Raw genomic sequence first — 5,014 nt, 5'->3', positions numbered from 1 at the left:
ACCTGCTTCATCATCTCTTCATCTTATCCATCATATTTCCTCCAATATCTTCGTCTTTTCCACCAGATCTCCAAATTCTTCATCTTCTCCATCTCCACCACATCTAGATCTTCATTCCCTTCATTAGTAACACAAGGGTTTTTTTTACACCTTGTCCGTAGGAAGGAAAGCCCTTCGTCTTCTGTGATGAGGGAAAAAGCCTCTTCCTCACATATGAATGGAAAGAGATTTGTTGCGCACAGGCGTTCCCCTTCGCCACATATGAAGGAGATATACTGATGCATGGAGATGAGAGGGAGACAGAGTTGTATGAGATAGAGAAACAGAAGGGGATATGATGTTGGGAATGGAGATAAAGTAAAAGTTTAATTTTTAATACGGGATTACATTAGTACAAAAGATTATCATGTACCACACATCAGGTGTCTTGGATACATCGTGATGAACAAATATGTTCATAACCGCCATTATTTGTTCTCTTAATAGCCTGTATTGATCAAAACCGATGTTTTTCCCCCTTTCACCACGTATAGATCCCGTGACTTTCGAGTTTGGAATATTTTGCAAAAGGGGCAAAGTAATGTTCCAAGTGATGAGTTTGGAGCACAAATTTGAAATTTTTTGAGTTTGGAGCATTGACTAACTTTGACTTAACTTTTCATCCAAAGATAACAAAAACTAACTTTTAACTTAACTTTCCGTCGAAAGTTAATGGAGACCAACGGATGTTACTATCAATTTTTCAGTACCGTTAGTTTCTAACATCGACGACTCACATTATTTTGCATCAAATGGTCAGAATTAATTCATAGTTTACGACCAAAACTTTTTCTTCTGTAGAAGAAGTCCACTTTTACTAATGCAAACTCCATCAATTCATTAAGAAGTGACACCAAAGTTAGTAATCAAGGTCGATACAACCCTGACTTGCTGAGAAAAATTGTTATTATCGATGATTGAACTAGATTAGTAATTCTTACATTTTTTTATATTTTGGATAACATAAAGATATTTAACTAATTTAAAGATTGTTACTTTTTTGAACGAGCTAAGTTACTTTGATTTAAGTGTTTACCGTTGTAATTTTTTGACAAAACTAAATCCCTAGATGGATGAATGAATGTGAACAAAGTGTTGGGAACGTTTATATAAATACTTTAATATTTCTGAATGCAGGTTATCCTCATGTTAATGAATCGATGAATGCTACATATGGATGAATCATGTAATTTTTTAGTGTTTTGTACAACTGTACTAAAGCTAAGTAGTTTATAAAAGTTATTATGAAAAGAATGGAGTTTGCATTGGTTTAAAAGTGGATTTCTTCTACAGAAGAAAAGGTTTTGGTCGTAAAATATGAGTTAATCCCGACAATTTGATGCGAAATAATGTGAGTAGTCGATGCTAGAAACTAACGGTAATGAAAAATTGATAGTAACATCCGTTAGTTAGTCTCCATTAACTTTGAATGGAAAGTTAAGTCAAAAGTTAGTTTTTGTTATCTTTGGATGGAAAATTAAGTCAAAGTTAGTCAATGCTCCAAACTCAAAAAAAAAAAACAAATTTGTGCTCCAAACTCATCACCTGGAACATTACTTTAACTGCAAAGGGAAATCTATCTGTCTCGAGTGTCAAGATATTTTTTGACTCTTTGCAGGCTTTTCCCCTAGGTTCTCAAGAGCAGGAGCGGAATTCAAAGGAGTAAAATCATCCATTCAGACGTGATCCAACATCAAGTCTCTTATTCCAGACTGATAACTGTTGATGTCAAAAAAATGGCAATTTGGTTATCAGTCTAAAATAAGAGACTTGATGTTGGATCAAGTCTGAATGAATGATACTGCTCCTTCAATTTCCGGTCTTGCTCCTGAAAACTTAGGGGAAACCCTGCAAAGAGTTCGGAAATCTCGCCGGCGCTCAAGAACGTCAGATTGCACTTTGCAGTTAAAGATTGAGTATTGATTGATCACTGTGGAACGTAAAGCGTTTGTAACTTATTGAAGGTGATGCGATGCCTTTTATAGGCTGCTTTACCGATTGGGATAGACGGTAAGATTGAGGCGGTATAGAATCACCTATTGTACTGAAAATGTTGTTTCGTAGTTAGGGTTTCCTTTTTGTGTTTATCTCGTGTCTTAGATATTTAAAAGTTTCTATGTTCAAGGATCCTCGATAAATATTGCCGAGTTGGTATATATTCTTGGAGATGTTTCCTCCTTTGAGACTCTTAAAGCCCAAGTTAACATTACACTTAAGATCTTGACCGACTGAGATCTTTAGGAAGATTTAGGATTAAGTCGGTAAGCGCGCGACACACTTCTGCCTTTCCATGTTCAAGGTGTAAGATATTGGCCTTCTTAAGACCCAACCTATCTTTACGAATCCCATGGAAAACCTGGTTGTGTTGGAGGCAGGGCAGGCTGGAGCTCCTTAGATGACCTTGCCAATCTCCCAATTCTGGACTTTGGTGGCGGACCTCTTCGGGCTCAGGGTCTTGTTGTCTTGAAACGGGTTGACCTGTTGGGCTTTTGGTCTTTTTTTTACTTATTGACGATAGTCAACGGGCAACTATTTTATGTAACGTCAATAACCAGATTGACGTTTTTCGACATCAGCAAAATGCACTACAACGAGAGCGAGATCCCAAGTGCTAAGTTCCTAATTGAGGTTTGTTATGAAAAAAATACTTCAAATAACAATGTGTCTTCAAATAACAATGTGTCAGGGGTACTAGAAGTTCTACAAATGCCACACACCATCCTTCTCGAATTGGTCTAGTGATGTTCTTAATCAAAGACCAATTACAAGTGATCTTTATCCTATTACCTTTGATGTCAACAAAGATATGATTACGATGCTTTTTGTTTTTCCCAACTTTGAATCTAAAATCTGAACCAAACAAGGTAGTCTTTATTGTTGTTAAATTGTTTGGAAATTAATTCTATTTGGGCCCCCAAGGATACTTCCTGAAACAATAGATATTTTTTAGTCCATATGAGCTAAAACGAACTGTCCGACACTAATTGGGCCCAAAGCGACAAGTTGGTTACAGAGGGGGGCTAAAATGGAATGGACCCGAGAAAAAATAGAGAGAAAGCGAAAGGGGAGATGGGTGTAATTTTGTCTTTAATATTGTAAAGGGTTATTTCCCAAATAGCCCCCAACTTTGTAACCGGCTTCCTGCCTATCCCCCTACTTTATCAAAAATACCCAGATGGTTCCCTTTTTCAGTTACCGTTATAACTCCGTTAACTAGTCATCACCTCTCTCTTATCCAACTCATCGCCTCTCTGCCACCTCGTCGCCTCTCTCTGCCACCTCATCGTCTTCATCGGCGAAGGTCGCCCGCCGGCCAATTTTCCGGCCGACGACCTTTAAACATTAAAAAAAAATTATCTCTTTCTAAAAAAAATTTTAAAATCTCTCCCCTCTCTCTCTAAAAACTCCAGCGAAGGGAAACCCCTTCGCCGGAGGGTCTGTTACGAACAGATCTAATCGTGTTGAAGGTTTGTTCGTTGAACATACCTTCAAGGTCTGTTCAACGAACAGACCCACCTCCGGCCAAGAGGTTTTCCTTTGCCGGAATTTTTAGAGAGATAGGAGAAATTTTAAAAAGAAAATTTAGAGATGGAGAAGAGAGATAAACAAACTTTTTTCTTTTTTATGTTTCGTCGGCTGGAAAATTGGCTGGTCGGCGACCTTCGCCGGTGAAGATGATGAGGTGGCAAGAAGGTGAGGTGGCAGAGAGAGGCGATGAGTTGGATGAGAGAGAGGTGATGACTAGTTAACGGTGTTATAACGATAACTGAAAAGGGAGGCCATCCAAATATCTATATAATAAAACAGAAGGTAAAACGATGACTGGGACAAACATCCTTTTTTAATAAAAGATATTGTCTAGAAGCCCTTCTCAAAATTTAAAATATAGTCCTTCGTAGAGATAAAGTTGCCTATTTAAAAAACAATAATCATTTCCTTCTTAGAAATAAAATAACTAATTTAAGAAATAAAGAAACAAAATAAATTTCAAGGGTTAAAAAAAGAAATTGAAATCTCTCTCTCTCTCTCTCTCAATAGAATAATAACTAATTTAAGAGAAAAGAACCAAAAAAGTAATACAAAAAAATAATAACTAATAAAAATCTCTCTCTCAATAAAATATAACAATAAATTTCGTATCATTTGATTGATACACGTGCCCTAGGGCACGGGATATACCCTAGTAATAACTAATAAAAATCTCTCTCTCTCTCAATAAAATATAACAATAAATTTCGTAACATTTGATTGATACAAGTGTCCGTGCCCTAGGGCACGGGATTACCTTAGTAATAACTAATTTAAGAGAAAAGAAACAAAAAAATAAATAATAACTAATAAAAATCTCTCTCTCTCTCAATAAAATATAACAATAAGTTTCGTAATATTTGATTGATACAAGTGTCCGTGCCCTAGGGCGCGGGATATACCCTAGTTTTTTATAAAGTAGGGGCTGGACAAGAAGTCGGTCACAAAGTTGGGGGCTATTTAGGAAATAACCCTATTGTAAATTACTAAGCTTCCACAAATGAGTTAAAAAAAAATTTATTGCCAATGTTTTACCAAAGAAAGTTTGGATCAAAGATTTAAAAAGAAAATCTCCCTATAATTAGTTACATTAGCTAGAATCTTTTAAATATAGAAATTCTAGAACAAAATTTGCTCAAACATAAATGTTTATTTTATATTAACAGCCATGAACAGTATTCTCTATAAAGAGTTTAAAATTATTGTTTGAAAAAGGTCATGATTAATTTCCAAAAACATTTTCTCTATAAAGGATTCTCAACTTTTTTAACGAGAACAACTTACATAGATGAACTTGAATAAAGTACACATCAACCGAAATTAATTACGCGTCTAAAATCATATATGCATTGTGACGTCGACATACAAAATTACTCTACTAATGATGGTCTACTCGAAAAAAAATTACTTTGTTATTTGGTTCAATTAGATATGTGATTTTTAGAAA

This window comes from Eschscholzia californica, unplaced genomic scaffold (genome assembly GCF_041429995.1).
Source record: "Eschscholzia californica isolate CP2 unplaced genomic scaffold, dmEscCali1.0.p SCAF_2, whole genome shotgun sequence".
NCBI lineage: Eukaryota > Viridiplantae > Streptophyta > Magnoliopsida > Ranunculales > Papaveraceae > Eschscholzia > Eschscholzia californica.
This window is presented reverse-complemented; position numbering follows the sequence as displayed.